Source organism: Oryzias melastigma, unplaced genomic scaffold (assembly GCF_002922805.2).
Source record: "Oryzias melastigma strain HK-1 unplaced genomic scaffold, ASM292280v2 sc00216, whole genome shotgun sequence".
In the NCBI taxonomy this organism is placed as follows: Eukaryota; Metazoa; Chordata; class Actinopteri; order Beloniformes; family Adrianichthyidae; genus Oryzias; species Oryzias melastigma.
In genome coordinates this window covers 324,507-333,209 of record NW_023416882.1, presented here as the reverse complement: position 1 = coordinate 333,209, position 8,703 = coordinate 324,507, and the positions used below count along the sequence as shown (strand labels likewise).

Sequence of the window (8,703 nt, the reverse complement as noted above, 5' to 3'; positions counted from 1 at the left end):
GTAATTAACTACAAAACTAACAGAAACTCAGTTGATTTCTGCTCTTTATTTAGCTTGTTATAAAAATATGTTCACTTGTTTGTACTTAATTTTTTCTCTTTTTTCCAGAAATTTAATTTACATATATTGATAAAACTTTTTTTTAACATTTTAAATAATAAGTTTTCTTTGTGTCCCACAACGCAATGATTTGTTTTAATTATTTTCATAATTAATTTAGTAATATGAATAAATTGGACGTGGCGTGTTTTACTTTGGACTCTCTGGGCAAGTGACTCAATGATTCAAATGACTCAAATGAATCGATTCACTTTGGTGAGTGACTCATTAAAACTCGAGTCAGTAAAAGGAATCATAATTCCCATCACTAGCTCGCAGCACTTCAGCGAGGGGAGGGGGTATGGGAGTGGCCAACAGATTCTCCGGTTGGGAGGGGGAGCCGATTCTCAGGTTGGGAGGGGGAGCAGATTCTCAGATTGGGAGGGGTGAGGAGCTGCAGGTGTCAGCAGAGCGGTGCAGCACAGAGCAAACGAGAGATTCTGGTGTTTGAGCTTTATTTCTCACAGCGAAGATAATTTTTTTAAGTGATAAGATGGATATTTTTCTACAAGTGTAAGTTGTTCTTGGTGGAAGGAAATGAGTTAATGAGTCAGTGGGGAAGATGACTCATGATTCTTGAGTCAGTAAAGTGACTCGTGAGTTGTGAATGATTCGGTCATGACTCGCACATCACTACTCGCGCTGGTTGACAGTTTTAACACGATTTGCGTCAGCTGCATGATCGGGTAGCCCATTGAGTTATTTGTATATTTAGTTAGTTTTTGTTCAAAAACTCTGTTTCATAAAGTCACGTCTTGTTCTGTATGTTAAGTAAAAAAAAAAAAAAAAGTTGCAGATCTGGATGTGACAATTGTCTCTATAAAGTCAATGTAGGGACAATCTACAATAATTAGAGCCATTTGAAGTTCATTAAATGACCTATTTTGCCAAAAATCTAAGGATCCCATTTCAAACTAATGAATAAAATCTGTCCTTTTGCTGAATTTCTTAAAAGCAGATTATGTTGAACTCTGCACATTTTTTTTCATTTGGATGATGAAACAGGAACGTTTATTGTTTCCATGTTCATATTCCAATATTTTTTTGGAGAAACCTCAGAAATTGGAATAATCTTTAACTTTACATCTACCCTTTTTGTGCCTCAGACGTATTAATATTTATGGACAATTAATTCACAAATATTAATATTATTTTACTAATTAAGAAATGTAGTACTCGTTGTTAATGGAAAGGTTGTAAACATCCTGTTTTATAAACAGATTCAAAATAAATGATGTCTCATTAAAAACCATGAAATCCTCAAAAACTGTCCAAAAAACCTTGCTACAAATCTCTGTTTGGTTATTGTTTCCTTTCTTTTGTATGCCTTTATTTTCCTTCTTACTGTAGTTAACATCTTATTTTCCAAAGATTTCTTAAGTATTTTGGCCCCAGCTGTTCCTTTTGCATCAATCCTATTGAAACTTAAACCTGTTTGTTTCAGAAATGTTCTCCATGTTTGAAACAAACTGTTCTGAGACTTTGAAGACCAACCAAATCTTACCTTATTTTGGCCAAATATTGTATTGATAAATGTAAATATACAAATGACAAACATTGGACCATTTTCTCTGTGGAATTAAAACGTACAATTAATCTAATAACAGAGAATTTCATGCCTTTGAAAGACTGAAACATATTTATAAATAATGATTTGAACAATTGGTGAAACTTTTTTCTCTCCATTCTTTTAAGTTTGTGATTAATTTGTGATTTATCTGCGCTTTTCCAGACGCTCAAAGCGCTTACATTGTGTATCCATTATTCATTCACACCTCATTCATACTTGGTGATGGTAAGATACTACTGTAGCCATTCATACACATTCACACACCAGTGGAGCCACACTGGAGGCAAGGAAGATTAAGTCCCTTGCCCAAGGACACAACGACATTTGGCTGGCGGGAGCCAGAATCGAATCGCCAATCCTTCGATCATTGGCCGACCCGCTCTACCGCCTGAGCTACTGTCGCCCGCAAGAAGGCTCTGTAGTTTTACTTTGTTTTCTTTTTTGCAAAATGTCATGCTGAATTAAGCATTTTCAGTAATTCTAATGAAGAAACTTTGGAACATCTGGTTTTTCATGTCAGTATTACACAGGTGTAAAAACCACCATTCTGAAGCACTGATGCTGATTGGCTGAGGCAACCTCTGAAGGTAGGAGACAAAAGTGACTGAGCTGTTAGTATTCTTGGATCATAGCTTTGGTTCCTGTTTTTGCTCATGTTATGTCATAATCATCTGCCAGAGGAATGTTACAGCGCACTTTGAAATGTTCAATAAAAATGCAGGAAATAAATTATTAACAGTTTATTTAGACAACAGTGACAGCAGTAGTGTGTGTGTGTGTGGGGGGGGGGGTCTCCTCTGAATCCCATGTCTTCACTGCTCCTCTCTTCCTGTTGTCGACACTTCCTGTAAAACATGAAAATGATTCAACAGAGATCAGAAAAGACTCCAGACTGTTTGGTTCTCATGAAAATCCTAAAGATTAAGGAAACAATGACTTCACTCCTTCTGCTCTGATGGAGTTTTGGATGATAGCAATGACTGATTCAGTTATACCAACACCTTAAAGAGAATGACAAATAAATCACTGACCACCACAATAAAACACCTGCCAGCATCAGCATTAATGGAAGATTTGATTATCACATCACATGAAGATTGTTACCAAAACCTGCATTGAGCTGAATAGTCTCCACTTTAACATTGTGTGTGTAGCTCCTCAATGACAACACTGCACACGGTCTCCCGAGTACGGTCGGGATTTATTCTTTATCTTCATGAAACGCCGTGAAAACTACAGAACAAGGTAACATACAACAGTTAGCACTTACATTTCAATCCGTAACAACAAATGCTAAATGCAAACTACCTCGTGGCTGCCTGTCACTTTGGACGTCCTTCTTGAGTTAACAGTTTTTCTGCTTCAGCTCTTCATAGCTGGTTAGTTCGTTTAACAAGCGTGGCTCTCGCTCTGGAGTCTTGTAGGATGTGAGAGCCACGTGAAGCTGGTGTCCAAATCCCGTGAGTTCTCAAGAACTCTCGCGTTATTATAATCCACAACTCACATATGATAATGCACTGTGACTTCATATTATGCAGCATAAAACAAAATAAAATATATTTACACATTTGAATAACAGCAATCCTACACCAAAGACATTTCTCCATCTAAACAAGGAAACAAACCAACTTTATAACCTATTGGTGACACTTACAGTGTGATCACAATCACATTCTACAAATGTTGTAATTGTTGCCCCCCCTCTCACCTGTCTGATTGGACTTCAGGTGTGGAGGTGGTCGTCTCTGGAACCTGAAGATCAGCTGCAGAGTTCCTGCAGAAGCAGCAATGCCTCTTCTGTCCAGAAACTGAATCTCCGTCCATGTCTAAGAGAGAAAGGCCGGTGTGAACGGACTCTACTCTACTCTGCTGCTGTCTTAGTACGTTCACTCGGGTTATTGGGACTACAGTAAACAGCTTTGATGAAAACGAAACGAAAATGATGAAAACTTACTGAAGTCGTTGTCATGGTTTCACGAGGCCAGAAGGATCCAAGTGCTGGAAACATGGGGAGGTGAGCGGCGTTCCTTTGTCCTTCCGGAGCTGGAGGACACAGTGAGCAGGTAGAACCGAGTCCGTGGCTGTGAGGCAGCTGAGGAGCAGGGCCATGCCGAGACATTTGGAGGGGCAGGTGCTCAAAGTTAAAAAAAGGGCACATGGAACAAAAATTTGAAGCACCGTACAACATACTTTACAATATATCAGTGGCGGGCCGTCAGGGCCTGCAAGGCCTTCTCTGCTGGCCTAAAAATATCTGAATCACAGACTGATATTAATTATTATTTTCCGTGAATACGTATTCTATAATTCCAAATGCTCTGTCTTCGTCCTTTCATTGCTGTCTCCCTGGTTGCGCTGCTTCCAGACGTGCATTTTCCTATTTAAGCATTAACCAATCACATTGCAGCACCATTTGTTGCTAGGGTCAAAGAAATCTGCCTGAAGGCCTTCACAATCAGTTTTGCGGGCCCTGTAGCATAAAATAATGGTCCACCAAACTGTTGCTTCAACCAATCAGATCTGGAGGAGACCACGTGATAGGCCAGCTAGCTGGCCCACGGAAACGTCAGGATTTTCACGCGCTGTGATTGGATAATCGGAGAGTGTACTAGGCAGACCTGGTAAACTGAATCTGTAGCGACCTGCACAGGCAAATATATCGAATTTAATAGCTGGTTTGTCAATCCACAATGGCTGAAGGAGGAGAAGAAATGGATTTGGTTGCAGACTTACTGTCAAAGCCGTTTTCAAGACGGACTTTTCAAGAAAAGCTGGACATTGTTAAGCGGGGTCGGGCAACTCCGAAGCTAGCAAGCCCCGTGTCCACTGCTTCTGTTGAACGGACATTCTCAGCCCTGAAGCGAATTAAAACTTATGCCAGAAATACGTCAGGGCAGGCTCGACTTTCAGCATTAGCTTCCATGGCGATAGAAAAGGACTTCTTGATGGAACTAAAACGCACGGATAATCTGCACGACAGAGTGATTGAAATCTTCTTGAGGATAGAAAGGATGGATTTTGTGTACAAATAATCCGGATTTTTGGTGAGTAAAATTTTGCTATATACCTAAATATTATTGCAATTTTATCAGGTTATTTTTTTATGCTTTTTTATGTGTGTCGCAGCTGTACCTGCAGTAGAAGTTTTATAGCCATAAAATAGTTATTGAGGGTTGGGTTGATTCAGATGGAGCACTACTGAAGGCCTAGGTGTGAAATGCACGGCCCGCCACTGCAATATATGGTGCTGATTCATGATCTGCCCTTAATTATTATTCATTAGTAAAAATGATAAATAAAAAATATATATGAAATAATGTGTCTTATTTGCATTTGTACATATTCATTTTTTGTATAGCCCATATTTACAAAACACAGATTGCTAGCTTCAAGGTGAAAAAGTATTGTGTTTTTCATATGCAGAGAATAAAACCAAGAAGTGCTTTTAGAAGAGCGAATAACAGGAATTAGCTATAACAGGAAGTGAGAGTGGCTGCATCAGTCTCATAGGTCATGTAAAAGTCACTGAGCAGAAAAAACATGACCTGTCTGTAGCAAAAGTCACTCTTCCTTATTAGGAGAAATGCATATGTACTTTATGGTGATTGGATATGAGGATTCATGCATCACAGATGTATCAATAAATCCAGTCTGTTGCGGAGGAACACCCAGAATGTTCCAGAGACAGCCACATTGCTGGGTGACTGATCTGGGCTTCTCCCTTCGCGAACGTGACACTGATTTTGTGACTTTTGTGTGAACTTGCTGTTGGTTGATTTTGATTACACTCACTTTAAGGTTCCTGACTCCAGACCCATCAGAAGGAGGATCTGGGCGCCTAACGTGGGACTGGCTTATGGAGAAAAAGGAACGGCAATTGGCTGTAAACTTTAAATGAACGGACGAAGGACACAGGTCGCGCGACAATATTAAAAGGTAAGCAGTACCTGTTTTATCAAAACTGCATTTGGAAAATCTAAATTACTTCGTGTCCTGAGTCTAAGTAATTTCTATGTTCAAAATTTTAGATTAACAGAATGTCAATGTCAAGTTTATTGGTGTAGTTCCCATTTGTACAATTAACACAATATACAATAAAAAAAACAAACAAACAATAAAAAAAGGAATAGGCAGAAGCTTATTAAGCTTATTCAATGCCTTTTCTTAGAAAACTAAACCATATCTATGCTGATCAACAAAGAAATAAATATGAAAGAAAAAACAATTTACTAATACATGTTACATGTGTATGTTGTAGTCATTCAAACATTTATGTTTTAAACTTTTTTTAAACTGCAAAAGTGAAGAACTTAATTTTAATTCATCAAATCAAATATACTTTATTAATCTCCGGGGGGAAATTCATTGTGGTGGGCAGCAGCCGCTGGACGGCGCTTTATCGCCCAGAAGAGACACATGAGGGTACAGGAAAAGATGTCAAAAATCAAGTATCCTCAGCCCCTGTCAAAGCAGGGCGGCATGAGTTAAAAGTACAAGCAAAAATACATCAACATTGAAGCACATTAATTTCACGAGACAAAAGGTCCACAAGAGGTACACAATACAGTTCAAAGTTGACTGAGGTGCAGCAGTGAGCAGCGCACCTTTAAAAGTGGGGGGTGTGAGATTATGTTTGTCGTATGCACAGCTTTCACTGAAAATGAAATTTGTTCCAGTACAACCTGAACAAGATCAGACAAAAGAGAGTCACCAAGGCGTTGAATTCGTGGGGAAGGTGATGGCAGAGGAGGAATGCAGATTACCATGACGACGGGCTCAGTTTCTCACACCTTCAGCGGAGTTGTTTTGGTACAGTTGGGGAGGGTTCCTGATTAGAGATGTTTGTTTTCTCGCAGACAGACAAAACTTTCTGTCTGCCTGCTGAAGTCCAGGTGCTGCGTTATGGCGGAGAAATTCACAGATCTGGTCAATTTTCTTCATTCCCTCCAAGTCGAGCCGACACTCGCTCCATGATGGTTTCCAGCCTTCCAAGGGAGACTTCGATGCGATACACGCGGGCAGACAGAATATCGATCTTGGCCTCCAGTCCATTCAATTTATCAGTCTGAGTCTGTACGTCTCTCTGCGTCCCAGCACAAAGCACTCCCAGTCCGCCCTTGTCTGAGAGCCACTTCGCCACATTCCGGTACATCCAGGTTCCACCAGTTCCAATCAGCAGAAAGCCGGAGACCAGTAATCCAATGATGTAAACATCTTCAACATCTTCCAGAGAGAGTTGCGACAGGCAGAAAATTCTCCATTTGCCCCAAGGATCATTCACATATCCAGCCGCAGACGTGCCCCCTGGGCAAGTAGGATCCGCTTTCCCACCTCTCATGGTGGAATAAATTTGGTCAATCGCATTCGCAGCCCAGCAGATCAGATCCATGTTTCTTGAAAGTGAGAAAAACTGAGAGTAGTCACAGTAGGACTGGGGAGACAAGACAAAGAGCCTTGGTAGGGAGATAGATAAGGGAGCTCAGAGAGAAGCGTCCGCTCTTGGTGAGTGCCGGAACTCAATTGATTCCATAATTTTACTCCAAGAACTGAAACACATCTCATCTTAGCATTAGTTTGAGCTTTAACCTGTACAAAACAATAAAGACATCTTTAATTATACTGACTAACCCTTAAAGTAAATAGCTTCTGTATATTTTTTGAAACCAAATTATGTTTTACTCTATATACAATTTCTAAAACCTTGATGTAAACAATTTCCTTTAATTTTAAACTATTATTCAAACAAAAAAAATAATCTGTTGGCTCACAATATCCGGTTCTGTTGACTATTCTAAAAGCTTTTTTGGTAATTTAACCAATGATTCAATAATAGTTTTCCCAGCATTTCCCCAGATCTCTGCACAATATGAGAAATACATAACGACTAATGAACAATAAACAAGAAACAAACTCTTTTTGCTAAATGCATCACTGATTTTAAACAGAATACCGATAGATCTAGAGACTTTGTGTTTTATATTATTTATATGAGATTTCCAAGACAATTTATCATCAATTATTACTCCTAAAAACTTTATTTCATTAACACATTGGATTTCTACCCCATTTAAATATAATTTAACATTCTCAACCTTTCTATTTCCAGAAAATATCATAAATTTGGTTTTGTTTTCATTCAGAGATAACTTGTTATAATCAAACCATTCTTTAATCAAATTAAATTCCTGTTTGACAACATTCAACAAATCAATAATATTTTGTCCTGAACAAAACATATTTGTGTCATCAGCAAACATAATGAATTTTAACTTTTTTGACATCAAAAAAATATCATTAATGTAAATCAAAAACAATTTTGGTCCAAGAACAGAACCTTGTGGGAGTCCACAAAAAATATTTCCTAAATCAGAATCTGTATTGTTAATGGTTACATACTGAACCAGATTTTCCAAATAACTTCTCAGCCAATGATGTGTTTTACCCCGAAGTCCATAATATTCACATTTTTGTAACAGAAGGGAGTGATCAATGGTATCAAATGCTTTGCTTAAATCAACAAAAACAACTATTGTATTTAGTTTTTGATCAATGGCAGTTGCAACATTTTCCACAAACTCCATCACAGCGTGTGCAGTTGAGCAGTTACTCCTGAATCCATACTGGCTCTCATTTAATGAATCATATTTACTCAAAAAGCATCAAGTCTAACTGCAAAGAGTTTCTCCAAAATTTTTGAAAACTGTGGTAGCAGTGAAACTGGTCTGTAGTTTGATACGGTTTCCTTATTACCATTTTTATAAATCGGAACCACCTTAGCAACTTTCATCAGGTCTGGAACGACACCACTACAGAAGGATTTATTGCAGATATAATTAAATGGTTCGAGAATACTGTGAATGACTTCCTTAACGTGGGGACATGTCGATACCATGACAGTCAGTTGATTTCTTATTTTTCATTTGGTGAACAACATCAAGGGCTGCACGGTGGCGCAGTGGTTAGCGCTCTTGCCTCACAGTGAGAAGGCCCCGGTTTGAATCCCGGCTGGGACCTTTCTGTGTGGAGTTTGCATG

At 38.8% G+C, this 8,703-nt stretch overlaps 1 long non-coding RNA gene across 1 annotated transcript; it reads right to left on the bottom strand.

The window, feature by feature from the left end:
* Window positions 1–2,394: 2,394 nt before the first annotated feature.
* Window positions 2,395–3,785, bottom strand: LOC112140821. Its single transcript, XR_002918265.2, has 3 exons — window positions 3,624–3,785; window positions 3,378–3,495; window positions 2,395–2,514 (listed from the first exon to the last, which is right to left on the bottom strand). It is a non-coding gene; the product is annotated as an uncharacterized LOC112140821 (long non-coding RNA).
* Between the last annotated feature and the right edge of the window lie 4,918 nt (window positions 3,786–8,703).